This window comes from Chiloscyllium punctatum, chromosome 46, assembly GCF_047496795.1.
Source record: "Chiloscyllium punctatum isolate Juve2018m chromosome 46, sChiPun1.3, whole genome shotgun sequence".
In the NCBI taxonomy this organism is placed as follows: Eukaryota; Metazoa; Chordata; class Chondrichthyes; order Orectolobiformes; family Hemiscylliidae; genus Chiloscyllium; species Chiloscyllium punctatum.
In genome coordinates, this window is record NC_092784.1 from 54,962,673 (window position 1) to 54,982,226 (window position 19,554).

Genomic DNA, 19,554 nt, shown 5'->3' on the forward strand with positions numbered 1-19,554 from the left:
AAGTGTCAGTCTGAAATTGATGTATCAATAACTGAAGTTTCAAACACTTCACAAGTCTTAATCATGCAGCCTTGATCATTGACCAAAGATATCACATACAAAACAACTTATTATGACCACTTAAAGATGTCAGTCAAGCAGTTATGAAGTGACTTCAGCTGCCAAAGCAGCACCCATACTGTGCTAATGTCTTTATGGGTCTGGGCTCACAGCCAAGCTTCATTTCACATGCTCAGCTTGGAGTCTCTGGGAATTGAAGATTAATCTCGAGGACACTGCTGTGAGTAACACTCTGAGAGAAATGATGTAGAGGAGCTGGTGTTGGACTGGGGTGGACAAAGTTAAAAATCACACAACACCAGGTTATAGTCCAATGGGTTTATTTGGAAGCACTAGCTTTCAGAGCGCTGCTCCTTCATCAGGTAGCTGTGGAGCAGGATCATAAGACACAGAATTTATAGCAAAAGATCACAGTGTCATGTAACTGAAACCATATATTGAACAAACCTAGATTGCTGTTAAGTCTTTCAACTTTTAGAATGGGTTGCAGGTTTCGGTTCATTAATCTGGAAATCCTAGAATTTATTTTAAGTCACAGTCTCGAGATACTTAAGGTTTTAAGTGTCTTTTGGTGGCCAGTTCATGTTCATGTATCCTGGTAGCAAGTTTCCTGCTGGTTGTCCAATGTAGTGTTTTTTTATAGTTCTTGCATGGTATCCAAAAAACACGACCCACTATCATTAGTTTCTATACATGCAGACAAAGAAGGACACCACATTGATTGAGACAACACACACATCCTAGGACAGGCAAAACAAAGACACACACGAGATTTCTTAGGAGCATGGCATTCTTACCAGAACTTCATCAATAAACACGTCGATTTAGACCTTATCTACCTTTCCTTGAGGAACCGGAAATGACATCACCCACTTAAGAAACCAAGGCCTATAAATAGAGAGGCAGGATATACCACCAGGGCTTCACCAGAGACTCTCACTGATGATGTTACCTAGTATGGTGACGAAACGTCTGAAAACAAACCTTCCAGCTCAGCAAGCTAACCTACATACTTTGTATCAACCTGAGCTACAAACCTTCTCAAAAATTCTCATTTGTTAATTATTAAAATATTTGAAATTAGGTTAAAAAGGAGGGAGGCATTCTTTCAGACACACAGTTAATGTTCTGGGGACCTGGGTTTGTGATGACTATGAATCCATTGTCAATTGTTGGAAAAACCCATCTGAGTCACTAATGTCCTTGAGGGAAAGAAACTGCCATCCTTACCTGGTCTGCCCTACATGTGACTCCAGATCCACAGCAACATGGTTGACTCTTAACTGCCCTCTGGGCAATTAGGGATGGGCAATAAATGCTGCTTGGCCAGCAACCTATTTTCCCTTGAGCATTGGAGGCTGACCTTATAGAAATTTATAAAAATCATGAGGGACATGGATAGGGTGAATAGCCAAGGTCTTCCTCCCAGGGTAGGGGAGTCCAAAACTAGAGGACATAGGTTTAAGATGAGAGGGGAAAGATATAAAAGGAACCTAAGGAGCAAAATTTTCTCACAGAGAGTGGTATGTGTATGGAATGAACTGCCAGAGGAAGTGGTGGAGGCTGGTACAATTACAATGTTTAAAAGGCATCTGGATGAGTACATGAATAGGAAGGGTTTAGAGGGATATGGGCCATGTGCTGGCAAATGGGACCAGATTAATTCAGGGTATCTGGTTGGCATGGACAAGTTCGACTGAAGGGTCTGTTTCTGTGGTGTACAACTCTGAGCAACACGTTAAAGGGGGCTCATCCTGTATCCATTGCTCCTCCTCAGCAATGAAACTAATCACTCCCCTTGGTGGAGAGTTCCTAATTCCCAATGTGGTGCTGTTGACAGGGAAGCACTGGACTGGATTTGCACTCGTTTGTCAGAACCTCAAAATGAATATTGGGATCCTCACTGTCCTTAGTGTTGCCATTTTTACAGGCACCGTGCCAGTTTTGTGCCTCTTTCAATGAATATCGGGCTCCTGTGACATCTGTCAGAGCCCGATGGTCTTTTGAGGCTGAACTGGATGTAGACTGCACCATGTTGCTTCTGACCTGTTTCACAGGAGATGGAAGCAGGCAGGCTAAGGGCTAACCTTGAGTTGTCTTTGTAGGGTTCTGAGGGCCTACAGCCACCTTTGGGAGGAACAATAATCATCTGGGCTGACCCCCCCGGGGGACCCCTCTGACCTCAATAATTGCCAAGGCACACTCTCCCATGACGTACCTTAATGATAGCAGCTCAAGCTCACCTTCCCTTGCCAGATGGGAGCAAGGAACAGGAGGAAGCCACCTTGTCATTCAATAAGATCATGATTGGATGATTTAAACATTAACTCTACATTCCTGCATTTCTTCGATAATCTTTCATCCCCTGGAGAGCTCTGTCGGGAAGCCTGTTGAAGTTTAGAAGCTCGCTTTTTGAAATTCCTTCATGGACCAGCATTTATTTCCCATCCCAAAATGTCTTTGGAAAATTGGTGCTGACCTGTCTCCACTGCAGTCAATAGGGGATCATGACAAAACATAAGTTAGACCCAGAACCTCATCACAGGTAGGGGTGAGGTGGAGGTGCAGGTTAGGGTTGCTTCATTTTATTACAGGTGCTATAAAAATGCAAATTGTTGTAGAAACATGGTGGCCTAACCCTGTACTTGGTGAAGGATTGGGATCAAAGGCAAAGACAAAATAATGAAGGGAGTAGGACATAACATATAAATATTTATCTGAAATGTTATCATTTGACATTTATTGGAGACCCTTATAAAAAAATCTTTAAAAGATATATGATAAAATGCAATATTTGGAGATATGAGATTGTGAGGCAGTCTGCTACATTCTCACACCCTCACCAGAGACAATCCTCAGCGTATCTTAATGGCTATCTGCTGTAGTCCTTTACCCTGTGTGCCTGCTGTTGGAAAAATATCAGACTTCCAAACGACATCTTCTCACACGGCTTCTGGTACTTAGACAAAAGCAAGGAACAGCCTTTCCAACTCAAATAGTCCACTGATCCCCATCCATCCCACATGAACAAATGAGGCCTAGATACACTGGAGAAGTGTGCGGCTCCATCAATATTGGGAAGTGGAAAGACATCTGGTAGAATCACTCCCTACCCTGAGTCTCCTTTGGAACTAATGTAGGGAGTCCCTTGGAACCAGTGGGGTCAGGGAGCGTGATGCAAAAAGACCAGAGTGCAGGTAAATTTAGAAGCTCATAAAGCTGCCATATTACAGACAGGCCATCGACTCTGGATAGCATTCTGGGTCAATCTCTCCAGTGCAGTTCCAAGTGAATGTTCAAATGTGTCATTGACCTGATATTCCCACTTGACGTTTTGTGGTGGATGCACACGATTCTGTGGCATCGTTTTGAAGGAGTACTGTCGATTTCTCCCTGGGTGGACTTGCACATATTGTTTCTCCCAATACCACTTTAGAGAAAAAAAATAGTTCTCAGTTTGGCCATTTACCTCACGGCTGCTTGTGTACAATACGGCTGCTATGTTTCCTACCGCAGTGATCGCGCTACTAAAACGTGGGCACAAAGTGCTTTTAGATGGTCTGAAGTTGTAAAAGGCACTATACAAATACCAGCCTGATTTTCTGGTAGCCCTGAAGTAGGGGGCTGAGCTGTAAGTTTGGAATGCAGGCTGCTGGGATCTTCTTACAGGAGGTGAGCAACAAAGTAGGGTAAGAGGCAGTGTGAACACTTGAAAATCAAGAAGAACAATCATTGCTCATCTCGAGGCAGGGTGTGGGTGGGGTGAGAGTCGGGGTGGGGAGGGGTAGTTGGTTTCTTGGAAGAGAGAACTTGTGGTCAGGATTGGGATGGCTAGCATAGCAACAGCAAATTGAGCCAGTGTATCATTTAAAACAGGCCGGATCCGGGTCCACCAATCACCTCTCTCTGTTTGCCTAACCACAACTATGGCAGTCTGACCAAAACATTTCATACATTCCCACTGACAGCTTAATACTGTGCTGGGGGTAAATGTGTAAGTAAGCTGAAAGCTTATGTGAACTTACAACTCATGAGATCATATTGTAAATCTTCTCATTCCCGGCCAGACTTCAGTTAACACTGGCTCCTGACCACGCAGCTAGTATCTGAAGCTGTGTTTAGGCTACAGAGCCATGTGTTGTCCATCTCTAATAAGTGACAGCTTGGAGACATTGCAGTGTCAGATATCGAGTCTTTTTTAATGCATTAACTCCTGTTCCCTTTGCTGGGTACAGGTCCACCAGCACCAATTACAACCACCGACACCCCTACCAACCTGAGAACCTTCTGTCCCACACAGCCACAAATTCACAAGTAATCCTTCACAGTGAGCATAGTGTGACTTCTTGACCACCTCCAGTTCTCTTTGCCTTACCATCAGCAGCTGTGTTTTCAGCTCTGGAATTCTGTCTCTAATCCTTTCCAACTCTCTCTGATATCCAACTCTTTAACCAAACCTTTGATCACATGCCCCTATATCTTAGCATGTTATTGTGAGAATTAGTTTGTTAAGACTCCTGTGAGGACAGAGCAGAGTAAAATTTTATTATGTTAAAGGTGTTATGTATATGCAAGTTATTGTTGTCACTGCTGTTCAGCTACACGGGTCTTCAGAGCTGTGCCTGACGCTGTGCTCATCCATACCCCTATATCTAAGCACATTATTGTGAAAATTAGTTTGTTAAGACTTCTGTGAGGACAGGGCAGAGTAAAATTTTATTATGTTAAAGGTGTTACATATATGCAAGTTATTGTTGTCACTGCTATTCAGCTACAAGAGTCTTCACAGCTGTGCCCGCGCTGTCCTCATCCAGCAGCCTGATACCTAGAGTGTTTACTGTGCTGTGAATTCTAGATGAATATATACCAACCCTTCCCACATACACCAACAAGCAACCTTCCCCTTGCCTTTCCTTAACTGAGGGTGCAACCACCCCAGCTGTGATCAGCTAATTCGGTACAGGTCAGTGTGATCTCCCTCGGTCCATTTGCTTCATCTGACCCCTGGAGGTACTCGCTGAGGCAGTTTTGTGGTGCAGCTGACGATGTGAAGGAGTTGAGGGCAGGGGGATCCTTGGGTTGGAAACTGGCCCCATGAGTTAGGATGGAAGCATCACAAACAGCCATTAAAGAGAGACTGCAGTAATTCTGACTTTGACCAGAATTCTGAGGCAATACATGACTCATTTTACGTTATCGCAGTATCATGCCAAAGGAGCCCCCAGTAAGGGGAGGCTTTGAGAGGTGGGAGATGAACTATTTCAATGAAAGCATATCCAAATGATCTCTGAAAGATTTCCAGGACCTCTCCCTCCGTGCTGCTGGAACCTTCATCCGGCACTTCCATGTTAAACTTCCCTGTTGCTTTTCTTTCCGATTCCTACATCCCTATGAATGAAGCTCTAATGCCCAAATTTGAGCAATCCCACAGAACTCGCCACATCATTTTCCGTAATCTCCAACAGTTTCCCAATGTCAGATTTCAAAATCCTTGCCGCTAATTGCAAATCATTCCTTAAGCTTTCCCCACTTACAGCCTCTATAAGCAACTAGAGTTTCACATTCCAGCTCACATTTTTGTTATGTAAGGCCACTAAGGATTTCAGAACTAATACAGGTACAAGAATAAAGGCAGGTATTTTCTAACTGAGTGGAGGATCAGGCTTGAAGCTTTGAGTGACCTCCTCCCATTCCTTATATTATTATTCTTCAAACTATAGTGCACTGCACATATTCCATTATCCAGGGTCCTGCTTTTTGGCAGAAACAATGGACTTTTTAAAATTGCTCATGAGATAGGAGTGTAGCAGTCTGGGCCAACATTTATTACCCATTCCCAGCTGCCCCTAAGATAGTGGTGAAGAGCTACCTTGTTGAACTGCTGTGATCCATCTGGTGTAGAGGCACTCACATGACTGTAAGAAAGGGAGTTAACTCAACAACAGTGAAGGAACAGCAATACGTTTCCAAGTCAGGATGTTGCGTGGCTTGGATGGGAACCTGCAGCTGTGTCTCCCCCGTGCATCGTCTGCTCTTGCGTAGTACCTTCTAGGCAGAAGGCAGCGCTTGAGATGAATAGCAGTGATACATTTCAGAGGAATCAAGATAAGTACATGAGGGAGGAGGGAATAAACAGATAAGTCAAAAGGATTAAAGTGTAGGGGGAGGCTTGTATGGCACATAAATATCAATCTGTTGCCATGCTGTAAACTCTATATAATTTATTCATTTCTTTATTGCACTGTTTTCGCCATCACCTGAAAATCTTTGTAACTCTTCATCTACCTGAAGCTCACTTTCTCCAACTTCTACTCAGTGCCCACCTTTTCTCATTCATTTTCTAATGTCTTGTTTTAGTTGTTGTATTTGTATATTGTTGTTGTTGTTATGGATTAATTTGTCCCCAGGATGTAGGCTGCATTCATCCTAACCCTGAGTTACCTCGAGACAGCAGTGAGTCATATTTGCAGGTGACCTCACAGGGTCCTTCTCCTGCCTAAACAATGTAACAGGCTGGAGCAAGGCCTGCTGTCAATGGAGAGATCCTTTTCACAAGGGCATGAGCAAACCAATCACAGCAAGATTCCATGTTTCCCTTTCACCATTGCCATCTTACTTCTAACCAGACTCAATTTCACAACTTGACCTGTTGGGATTTGAACTCACAAGCTCTGGGTTTCTTGTCGTGTCAACACTGCATTGTTCTAACAGGAAAGCACTGCTTATAATGTTGGTAAAATGCTACCATTGCTGTTTGGTATATGGAATTTATATTGTGATGCATAAGGCATGACTGGTACTTCCCTTGTAAGACTCGGAATGTGACGGATAGCAACAGGAATGGAACCTATGTCTACCAACCTGAATAAAAACAAAGTAACTTTTTTTCATCCACCACATGTCACTGGATATTGATGAGAGTGAGAATCTTGGTTGATTTTCATTCCTTTAACCTGCATCATTGGAAGGTCCCCATTTGCTTTTCCAGTAGAGATCAGTGATCAGAGTGATAGACCCATAGCTGTTTAACAGCACAGAGAAAGGCTCCTTGGCCCACCGAGTCTGTGCCTGTCAAAATCAACTACCTAAATATTCTAACCTCATTTTCCAGCACTCAGCCCATAATTTCATATGCCTTGGCATTGCAAGTGCAAATCGAAATGGTGGAGTGGCACAGTGGCTCAGTGGTTACCACTGCTGCCTCACAATACCAGGGATCTGAGTTCGATTGCAGCCTTGGAAAACTGCCTGAGTGGAGTTTGCACATTCTCCCTGTATCTGTGTAGGTTTCCACCAGGTACTCTGGTTTCTTCCCACAATCCAAAGATGTGCAAGTTAGGTTGATTGACCAAAGCGTCGAGAGACGTGCAGACTAGGTGGATTAGCCATGGGAAATGTAGGGTTACAGGGATAGTAAAGGGTAGGATGCTGTTTGGAGTGTTGATGAACTAGATGGGCCAAAAGGCTGGCTTCCGCACTGTAGGGATTGGAAGAAATACCTCTTAAATGTTATGAGGGTCTCTGCCCCTATTACAGTCAGTGAGTTCTAGATTCCCACCACCCTCTGGGTGAAAAAATATTTCCTCTAAACCTCTGCCCCTTAGAGTAAATCTGAGGGCCATTGATCCCTCCACTACAGGGAAAGGTTTTTCCTGTCTACTCTATCTATGCCCCTCATAATTTTATACATCTCAATCATGTCTCACCTCAGTCTCTTCTGCTCTAAGGAAATCAACCCAATCTATCCAGTCTCGTCATAACGAAAACTCTCCAGCCCAGGCAATATCCTGGTAAGTCTCCTCTGCACCCTCTCCAACCTGGCTTTGTGTTCAGTTGGCAGGCTTGCTGATGTTTGAGGGGTTACGCTGAGGGTGTTCTGAATTCATCCAGTTTACACAACTTGATCCACTCAGGGCGATAGAGGGGAGCAAGACTGGAGCAGTTGCACAAGGCTTTGCAAGTGTCGTGCAACACTGAGTGTTGTGACACTGAGCCTGTGCCAGGGAATATTCTGGTTGCCTGTGGTAGACCTGTACAGGCTCAGCCATCATCACAAAACAAAAATGTACTGTTGTCATCGAGTAACACAGCACAGAAGAGGCCCTTGGCCTATCTACATTTTTCCATAGAATCCCTGCAGTATGGAAACAGGCCTTTTGGCCCAATAAGTCCACACTAACCCTCCAAAGAGTAACCCACCCACCCCCATCCAATATTTACCCCTGACTAATGCACCTAACCTATACATCCCTGAACACTATGAGCAATTTACCTAACTTGCACATATTTGGATTGTAGGAGGAAACCCACATCGACACGTGGAGAATGTGTAAACTCCACACAGACAGTTGCCTGAGGCTGGGATTGAACCCAGGTCCCCGGTGCAAGAAGGCAGCAGTGCTAACCACTGAGCCGCTATTTTCCCACTTTTCAACACTTGGCCCCATAGCCTTGATGTTATGACATTCCAAGTGCTCAACCGTGTACTTTTTAAGGGTAGTAAAGTTTCCTGCCTCTACCACCCTCCCAGGTTATGCAGTCCAGATTCCCACGATACTATGGCGACACGGTGGCACAGTGGTTAGCACTGCTGCCTCACAGCACCAGAGACCCGGGTTCAATTCCCACCTCAGGCGACTGACTGTGTGGAGTTTGCACATTCTCCCCGTGTCTGCGTGGGTTTCCTCCGGGTGCTCCGGTTTCCTCCCACAGTCCAAAGATGTGCAGGTCAGGTGAATTGGCCATGCTAAATTGCCCGTAGTGTTAGGTAAGGGGTAGATGTAGGGGTATGGGTGGGTTGCGCTTCGGCGGGGCAGTGTGGACTTGTTGGGCCGAAGGGCCTGTTTCCACACTGTAAATAATCTAATCTAATCACTATGGGTGAAAAGGATTTCCTCAACTCCCCTCTAAACTTCTTGCCTTTCTTCTTAAAATGATGCCCCCCTCATTATTGACCCTTCAACTAAGGAGAAACAGCGGTTTTCTATCCATCCTGCCCATGCCCCTCATAATCATACATCTCAGTCGGGCAGTCCCTCAGCTTTGTCTGCCCCAAAGAAAACAAGCTGGGCCTATCTAGCTTCTCTTGTAGCTTAAACCCAGGCAGGATGCAGTCGTAGTGTAGTGTGCACAACAAGTCCCAAAAACTGCCCTGCAATATTGTCCAGATCAACTATTTTGTGATGTTTGTTTACAGATAAGAACACTGGGGTGAACTCTAACATAGGATTTTAAAACCACCTGAGAGAGCAAGCCGGGGCCTCCAGTCCAAAACATTGAATGATTGAAAGTGCAGCACTCCTTTTGGACTGTGGAGATTGGTTTCTGGCCATTACACCCCAACCTGCAGTGTATGCAGCAGCTTCTTCTCACAGCGTTTTGGAAGCATGAGGCTACAGATTTCTGGGATGTTGGGGTAAGAGTGCCAGGGAGTGTTGAGAGAACACACAGGATGCAGGAGTGCCTTTGTTGGAATGTGCCAAAGTGACGTGTTCCCACCGAGTTCCAAGTAAGTGAAAATCTCCATGGGTGTTCCGAGGATAAGTGGCAAATTGAAAAGTAGGTGTAAACAGTGTGCACCCAGCCATAGGACAGGGCCACGGATAAGAAAATGAAACTGCTGGAATCAGACCCACCCTTATACTGGCAAACACACCCAATAACAGACAATTACACAGGCTTTGGAGATGTCCGTGGCTACTCTGTTACACCCACCAGAATACATGCTGGGTATTTACATACTGCAAAACAGGCAGCTTTAAGTAGCAAGAACAGGGCGTTTCAGGCAACAGGCTTTGTCTTGCATAACAGAAGGTAATAATATCACAGGATTGAGTGGGTGCTGATAAACCATTTAAACTTAATTCTCTGAACTCTTCCCAGTCCCTTTATTATTCCTTACTTCTGTATCTTTTAATCAATACGTTCATGCATGTTGCGACATATTGCTGGAGCTGGTGGGACTTGAACCTAGACCTTCTGGTCCATAGGTAGAGGCTCTACAACTGCACCACTTTTATTCCTTATATTGCCTGTAATTTCTTGGGTGATGTTCTCTATAAAGCTGGACTTTCCATTCCTGTAATATGTTCATAGCCTGCTATTATCTATTAACATGTACAGGTTTAATTCCTTGGTCCGTTCCTAACCCCCTGATCTGCTGCAATGTGGCAATTCCAATTGCTCAATGCCTGAGGGACGGTTTCTCTGATTCTATCCTCACTACTTTGGCCCGTTTAATCTACCGCTTTGACCACCTGTTCTAATATGCCTAAGGTGCATCAAATTTGGATATTCCAGCAGGACATCTTGGAATATTTTATTGCAGTATATTAAAGACACTGTACAAACACAAGATCTTGTTGTGTCTCTTGTGCACCCTCCCATACCCATCCTCTATCCCACCACGATCATAAGAACACAAGTAGGCCATCTGGCCCCTCGAGCCTGCTCCGCCATTCAATAAGATCATGGCTGATCTTTTCAGCTCCACTCACCCGCCCGCTCACCCTTAATTCCTTTACTGTTTAAAAATCAATCTATCATTCAACGAGGCAGCCTCAACTGCTTCACTGGGCAGGGAATTCCTCAGATTCACAACTCTTTGGGTGAAGAAGTTCCTCCTCAGCTCAGTCCTCAATCTGCTCCCCGTTATTTTGAGACTATGCCCCCTCGTTCTGGTTTCACCCACTAGTGGAAACAACTTCCCTGCTTCTATCTTATCTATTCCCTTCATAATTTAATATATTTCTATAGAATCCCCCCATTCTTAAATTTCAGTCAGTATAGTCCCAGCCTACTCAATCTCTCCTCATAAGACAATCCTCTCAATTCCAGAATCAACCTAGTGAACCTCTTCTGTACCCTGTCCAGCACAAGTACAGACTTTCTCAAGTAAGGAGACCAAAGCTTTACACAGTACTCCAGGTGTGGCCTCACCAGCATCCTATATAGCTGTAGCATAACCTCTCTGTTTTTAAATTTCATCCCTCTAGCAGTGAAGCAATCATCCTCTGAGTCTCATTGTTAATGGAAGTGCCTTTAATCACCCAGACTGTATGCCCTGAAATTCCCTCTCTAACTCTCTCCCCTTCTCCATCTCTCTCACTCCTCCTTTAGATCTTCATTGAAACTCCTCCAATTCATGCTTGTGCATCACCTCTTCATTTCTCCTTCCATGGTTTGGTGACCATTTTTTGCCCTGTGAAGCACCTGAGACATTCTTTCAACATTGAAGATGGCCTGTTGGTACAAATTGGTGTAGTTTACTCCCTGTAATAATTTTGGGGCATTTGGCAATCTTCTTACATTGTTAGGATTTCAAATAATGCTAAAATATTAAGCAACAGTAGAATAGTGGCTATGCCACCAGTAACCCAGGGACATGGCTTGATGATCAATAAGTTGTGAATAATAAATTGTGAATTAAAGTCTAGCCTTGGTAATGGCAACCATGTAACTATCTAACTTGATGTAAAATCCTTTCTGATTCTCTCATGTTCTTAAGGGAAGAAAATCAGCCATCAATACCCAGTCTGAGATGTGTGTGAATCCAGGCCTATGGGAAGGTGGTTGGGTCTTAATGATCTTCTAAAGTTGTTGAACAAGCCCCTCATTTGTCAGGAAGACAGCTCACCACCACCTTCTGACTGATTGTTATGAGATGAGCACTAAACATTGGTTTTTGCCAGCAATACTCATATCCTATGAGCAAATAATAAAGAAAATCCATCATTGAATGATAAAGCAAAAACTAGATTTAGTGCAGCATAAAACATTTACATAATTGCCAACTTACAGACTCTGTTTTAGAGATACACTTTGCCAGTTAGAATCTAATTGATTGTTTAACTGAAACATTGACACATGTAAGAAAATTTGTAAATGTTCCTACACAACTAGCAATTACTCATATTAAATTCAGGATTTACTTCTTCTTGTCATATATATGTAAAGCAAGTTATTTCCGATATTATATACCAAAGTGCTGTTCCCTAGGTTACGTATAGAGTCCATTGTCCCAGAATGAGGTATCCTCTTCATTGTTCAAGTCCTACTTAAGGTTGAAAATTAATTCTCTGGTCACTGTTAAGAGCAAACCCATAAGAAAATTCATAACGGCATAAAAATTATAGAATCACTACAGTGTGGAAGCAGGCCATTCTGTCCACACTGACCCCCAAACAGTATCCCACCCAGAACTACCCCATCCCTGTAATTCCCATGGCTAATCCACCTAACTTGCACATCATTGGATTGTGGGAGGAAACAGGAGCACCCAAAAGAAACCCACACAGACACAGGGAGACTGTGCAAACTCCACACAGACAGCCACCCGAGACAGGGATCGAACCTGGGTCCCTTGCTGTGAGGGAGCAGTGTTAACCACCGTGCCAACCATCTGTGTTTAAATTCCTGCATTTATTTTTCAGCACTTCCATTCATTAGTTGACTTACAGATAGGAAAAAAAGGTTCTATGATGGGAGTGGAGTGTTATGAGTATGCAGCTATGTGCTTAAACCTTCTGGATTATGCCTGGCCACAGTTACTAACCATAGCCCTCCTGTTCCCAAATTGTGACTCGCAAACCCCATTCGGGTAACAAGAGTCATGGATATCAATGGCAATTAGATAGTTTCTTGAACAACCTGTTCAGCCATGTTATTACACACCTCTGCAGTAGTTGGGCCTTGAACCCAGGCTTCTTGGATCAGAGATGGGGGCAGTACCACGGCACCCGAAGAACCCTAAGCAATGGCAGCCATGGACTGAGGACTAACTCCTTGCAGCTGCAAACCCCCTTTCAGTCCTCTTTGTTTAGTTGGTGGATGTGGCCTAATGGACGTCTCCTGACGTCCCATGGCTGGTGCAGAAACAAGTTCATAAATGGGTAGGTGGCTCTTTCTGAGTGTAGAAAATCTGCCTTTTCAACACCTTGCACCCAGTCCCCCACCCCTTCCCAACATACTCAACTCCTCTTTGTTCCCCCTACTTGTCAACAAATGAAGCCCCTCCATCCAACAGCTGAAACCTCCATCTGACTTCTCAACCAACCCTCTCCCAAAACTCCAAGTGTTCACTCTGGCCTCACACCCAGTCTTGATGCAGGGGTCACACGAGGAAAAGATCTTGGAATGCACTGTCCTATTGTACTGACAAGGCCAACAAATTGCAATCACATAAAGAAGGACTACTATAGGGCTTCTCATTCTTGTAAGATATTAATTGGATCACAAGTGGAGTACTTGTAATTCCTATTAAAAAAATGATAGATATGCATGACAAGGGTTGCAAACAATATGTACTCAGGTGCACAATTAGGTTATTCCAACGAGGATAAACTGAATGGGATTGCTTTTATCCAGAAAAGTGAAGACTGAGTATCACCCATTGGAGATCCTCAAAGGTTCTGATAGGGTTGGCTTCAAGAGGTTGTTCGCTACCATGGGGGAAAGGGGGATTCCAGAACTGTAGGGGCTACAGATACAAGCACACCATGTACAAATCGGATTTGGTGTCCTATGGAAACTTTGTTAGCCAGATAAGGTGGAAAGCATAATTAGAATAGTATAGCACAGAAGGAGGCCATTCGACTCATTAAGTCCGTGTTGGCTCTTCAAATATTTATCCAATTTTCTGTTAAAGGTTGTGATTGAATCTTATCAGGAAGTGCATTCCAAATCCTTATGACTCATTGATTAAAAATATTTTCCCTCCTGTCACCACTGTTTATTTTGCCAGTCACCTATAGCCCTTGTCGACCCTTCAGCCAGTGGGTACATTTCCTTTTATCTATTCTATGTAAATCATCCCTGATTTTATACACCTCCATCAGGTCTTACCTTCTCTACCCTATGGAGAACAATCACATCCTCTCCTGTCTATTCACATGACTGTAATCCCTCATCCCTGCAATCAGTCTTGGAAATAATTTCCAAAGCTTTCACATGCTTCCTCCTTTGAGACGAATAATGTAAATACAATTTAAAGGGGAAGCTAGATAAAATAACAAGGGAAGAGAGCACGTTCTGTTTACAGAAGGAGATGAAGATGGGAGGAAGAGTCTCATGCAGACCTATGGCCCTTGTCGACCCTTCAGACAGTGGGTACATTTCCTTTTATTGATTCTATGTAAATCATCCCTGATTTTATACACCTCCATCAAGTCTTACCAATTGAGTGGTCAGGTTTTGGGTTGCACAGCCTATAACGATGATACCCATATAGGTCCTGCCTTCTCAACCTCACCCCTCACCTGAAGCATAATGACCCTTAGGTTAAACCACCATCATTCATCTCTCGCTAAGGAGAGAGCAGCCTATGATCCTATGGGACTATGGCAACTTTATCAACTTTGCTTTTACTATGTAGATTCAGGAGTTTCTGTGCCCTGTAATAAATACTGGTCTTCTATTCCTTTTAAGAGAATAAGTAAAGGTTTGTGTTATAATTTGATTTCACTTACATATTTCCCAGCCTTGCCCTAAAATAAAGACTTGACAGCTGCCCCATCTGTTTCATGTGAAGGTTTCTGAGAATGACACTGCATTGAGCAAACTTAGAGCCTCAAGCAACAAAAGACAACTTGTCACGGAAACTCCTGGCCAAAGCATCTAACTGGGTCAGATTAAGCAATTTCTTTAACCACGCATCAGTTACTCAAGATAGGGTGATGGAAAGTGCAGAGGCTATTCATCCGCACGAAGCAACATGTTTCAGAGATGGTGCAATTAATTTACTTTAGATATTTTCAAAACAACCTGTTCAGAGATATTATTGCACACTCCTGGTACAGGAACCTGGACTTCCTACCTCACAGGCAGGGACACTACCACTGTACCACATGACCCTAGTTTATTAACTTTATACCATCCTCATTAAGTGAAATGAAGCTCACAGCTATTGGTCGGCTCTTGTACTACTTAAAACCTACTTCTTTGACCAAGCTTCTGATCATCTTGCCTAATATTTCTTACGTGTCTCACTGTCAAATTTTGTTTGATGGTTGTTCCTTTGATCTACTACATTAAGGGAATTATATGAATGGTGGGTGTTGTTCCTTTCAGAAATTGTGTGACTTCTGTGAAGTTAAATTTAAGTTCTGAAGTCTTCCGATTGTTAATTGATATCAGCATGGAGAAAAGCAAAGCAGGAATCTCCAGAATAAAGTGTCCATTGGTGTTGGCTGGATTGGCACAATTGGCTTTAGCTCAGGAAGGAGTACTAATTTGTAACTTTTACTATCTAGAAGATCAAAGGCAACAGATGTGAGGGAGCACAGTCATCTCCAGGTTACACACCACGTGAAGTTGGAAATGCATTGCTGTTTCTTCATCGTTGCCGGGTCAAAATTCTGGCTGCCATACTGTGAGTATCCGTACGTCACATGGACTGCAGCGGGTCAAATGAATGCAGCTCACCACCACCTTCCTGAGGAGTGTGAAAGTATGGAAAATAAATATCAGCTTTGCCAAAGATGCTGCACATCCTGAGAAACTTATTTTCACCTCCTGTTCATTTTTCCAAACCATTAGTGTTGAGAGTAGAACTTTGAGAGACAGATTTAGCTCAATAATAAGTGAGGTGAGATAGACCTCTCGATTGTAAACCGAGATGGGCCAATTGAGGAGCTTTACTGCTGCTCTGCATGCGAGGAGTTTGTGTTCCACTGGCACAACTGGAACTTGATCAGATGGGCTGATGGGCCGAGGAGAGGCGGATAGCATTTAATTTAGATAAATGTGAGGTGTTGCATTTTGGAAAGGCAAACCAGGGCAGGACTTGTACCCATACTAGCAAGGGTCTGGGGAGTGTTGCCAAACAAAGGGATCTTGGGGTAAAGGTTCACAGTTCCTTGAAAGTAGAGTTGCAGGTAGTGAAGAAGGCATTTAGTATGCTTGCCTTTTTTGGTCAGTGCATTGAGTATAGTAATTGGGATTTCTTGTTGTGGCTGTACAGAACATTGATTAGGCCACTTTTGGAATACTGTGTTCAGTTCTGATCTCCCAGCTATAGGAAGGATGTTGCTCAACTTGAAAGGGTGCAGAAAAGATTTACAAGGATATTGCTGGGACTGGAGGGTTTGAGCTATAGGGAGAGGCTGAATAGGGTGGGGCTATTTTCCTTGGAGTGTCAGAGGCTGAGGGGTGCCCTTAAAGAGATTTATAAAATCATGAGTGGCATGGATAGGGTGAATAGCCAAGGTCTTTTCCCCAGGATAGGGGAGTCCCAAAACTGGAGGGCACAGGTCTGAGGTAAGAGGGGAAAGATTTAAAAGGAACCTAAGGGGCAATATTTTCGCACAAAGGGTGATGTGTGTATGGAATGAGCTACCAGAGGAAGTGGTGGAGGCGAGTACAATTACAATGTACTTGAATAGGAAGGGTTTGGAGGGATATGGGCCAAATGCTGGCAAATCTGATTCAATTAATTTAGGCTATCTGGTTGGCATGATATGAATTGGACCGAAGGGTCAGTTTCCGTGCTGTTCGGCACTATGAGTCCGTGACACAGACCAGAAACAAAGAGAGCGGACTCATTATACCAGGTATCTGTTGAGATTTTCTCTCTCTGGGAATTCCCTGGCACCTACACAGAGAGTGCCATTACCTGCTTACCCTGGTGAGGTGGGAGGGGGAAATCCAGAGCTTCCATCTCAATTTCCTCTGACGATATATCTGTGAATGGCAAAAGATATGAAAAAACAATGAGCTGTTGTGATCTGGAAAATACTGCATGAAGGAGCAGGGGTGGCAGGTTCAATGGTAACTTTCTAAAGGGAATGGGATAAATATTTGATAAATAAATATTTGCAGGGCTTTGAGAAGTGGAACTGATCATTCAGGCCTGACACAGGCATTCAAGGATGAGTAGCCTCATACTGCTCTACATTGTTCTATGATTTAATCTCAATATCTGCTGAATACCCCAATGATGTTATATCTACATTAGAATTTATCTACAGGCCTTTACTAACCAGGGCGTCCTTGATTAGGTTGCCAACTCTGGCTCTATGTATTTTGTCATGAGATTTTGTCATATGACTGCCTAACCTTTAACCTTCCCGTCTCCAATCTGCACAACTCTCATTAATTAATCATGTGCAACGGCTTTAGGCTGATTATGAGGGACATGATAATCTGAGAAATTCTTATTTTTAGCTCTCAAAGTGCTCTTTTTAATCCCTTGAAATGACGTTTTGATTATGTGAACTTCTAGTAAGTGTTTCAAGCTCAAAACACTAGCCTGCCTTTGTCTTTTTCGCATTCTGACTGACCTTCTGAGCATTTCCAGCATTTTTAGTTTTTATTTCAGTTTCCAGTACTTTCTTGTTATTATTCTTATGAGTATATTCTTGTTGTGATATAACAAGGTCATTGATGTTTTACCAACAGACAATGCTATCACTTTGACACACATTTAGCAGTATTGTATCTCTTTAGCATAACACTCGCTGATGTAAGGTTTGTCTTTAGCTCCTCACTAATATAGAAACTATACAAGTACAGTCCCCAAACACCCCTTACTGTAACACTCTCTGATCTACCATAGCATCCATTTCATACCATTTGTGGCTCCTTCTCTAATACAGAAACTATTCAAACTCCCTCTGCAACACGCAGACAGAGGAAAGTAGTGAGCATAAGATGGAGAGAAGCTTTTTGGTCTGGTTAAGCTGCTGTGTTTGTATGCCATCCTGTCACAGACTCAATTTCATCAATGTTAATTTCTGCAGCATCTTGCCTGGGAAAAAAAGTGACCAGGGAGCACCTTGAAAATACTAATGCTCTTCTGAAGAACTCTTTCCTCCATTGTCCCACCACCTTCCTCTGCCAGCACCTCTTACTGAAAGGTTCAACTTTGAGTCATGTGCTTTCCCAAATCTGGGGAGCCAGAAGTCTCTTGACTTTAGTCTCTATGGACTGCAGTTTGAGAGCCGTTCTTCTTACATATTTCCAATGCTCTTTCTCCCACCATCATTGGATGAACCTTCAGATTATCTAGACTTTGACCTCCCTGAACCTCCCCACCTCGCTTGCCTCCTGTAAAGTGCTCCTTAAAATGTATTTTTGAGCATATCGGTGGTTGCGTGTCCTAAATTAAAATAGGAGACGGTGAGGTCTGCAGATGCTGGAGATCAGAGTTGAGAGTGTGTTGCTGGAAAAGCACAGCAGGTCAGGCAGCATCTGAGGAGCAGGAAAAATTGACATTTCGGCCCAGAGCCTGATTCCTGATCAAGGGGTCCGGCCTGAAACGTTGATTTTCCTGCTCCTCAGATGCTGCCTGACCTGCTAAATTAAAATAACCTTGCTCCTGGAGTAGGGGGTGAGTTTCTAACACAGACTAGCACCTCCCTACCCAACACCCAACCAGAATTAAAATCAAGAGTGTTACTTTATGGCTGTCACTCTAACCACGGTTATTGCATCAGTCTGTTCCTTGAGCACAAAGCACCCTTGTATCATATATACGTCCACCAGTGTCCTTTAAGGAAGAAACTGCCATCTTTACCTGGTCAGGCCTACATGTGACTTCAGGCACATGGCAATGTGGTTGATTCTTAACTGCCCTCTGGGAAATCAGGGATGGGCAATAAATGCTGACTTAGCCAGAGATGCCCTCATCCCGTGAATGAATTGTTAAAAATGTGTACCAACGACAAGATGCACTGGAAAAATTCACCATGGCTAGTTTAACAGCACCTTGCAAACTCTTGACCACAACCACTCCAAAGGACAAAAGCAGCAGAAGTGTGGGAGTACCACCCCACTGCACATTTGCTTCCAAGCCGCAGGCCATCCTGACTTGGAACTACATCAATGTTCCTCTACTGTTGCTGCATCAAAAACCTGAAAGCATTTTGGGTGTACTTACAATATGTCATCAGTAATGGTTTAATAAAGCACCTTCTCAAGGGCAGTTAGGGATGGGCAACACATACTGGCCTAGCCGGCAACGCCCACATTCCTCGTTTACTAATGTTTCAAACTCCAACACCTAGGAAAGAAGTAGACTAATTTCATCAACATTGTAATCTGTAATTGTTCGAGAAACCAAAGGGTGGTTTTTAAAGTACATTTAAATAGTTATATTTACAAACCAGAGTCTTGATCCATGTGTAGAAACCTTAACAGAAAATTACAAAAATAGACCAGCCTCCGTAATTTTAGCAATTTCCAAAGCAACTGAGAGCCAATCCAGTACTTTCTGATGTGTACTCACCGTTGGAATGTAGGAACTGTAGCAGCCAATGTACACACAGCAAACTCCCACAAAAGGTAATGTGATAACTACTGTATCAGGATATTGTTTCAGGGCCAAAGACAGACCCGTCATAAACCGGCTGCTTTTCAGCAAAATAATTCAGCAGGATGTTTTACATCCACCCATGTGGGCAGATGGGAGAATTGAAAGTCTCGCCTGTGCATCCAACTGTGCAGCACTCTCTCAGTAATGCATTGATGGGTAAGACGAGAGATCATGCTCAGGTCTCT

The 19,554-nt window shown here is 43.5% G+C and overlaps 1 long non-coding RNA gene across 1 annotated transcript; it reads right to left on the reverse strand.

Moving 5' to 3' along the window:
- Positions 1-11,973: 11,973 nt before the first annotated feature.
- LOC140468115 (uncharacterized) lies at positions 11,974-19,039 on the reverse strand. The gene is made up of 3 exons (XR_011955594.1): positions 18,935-19,039; positions 16,678-16,737; positions 11,974-15,490 (listed from the first exon to the last, which is right to left on the reverse strand). It is a non-coding gene; the product is annotated as an uncharacterized lncRNA (long non-coding RNA).
- Positions 19,040-19,554: the final 515 nt, after the last annotated feature.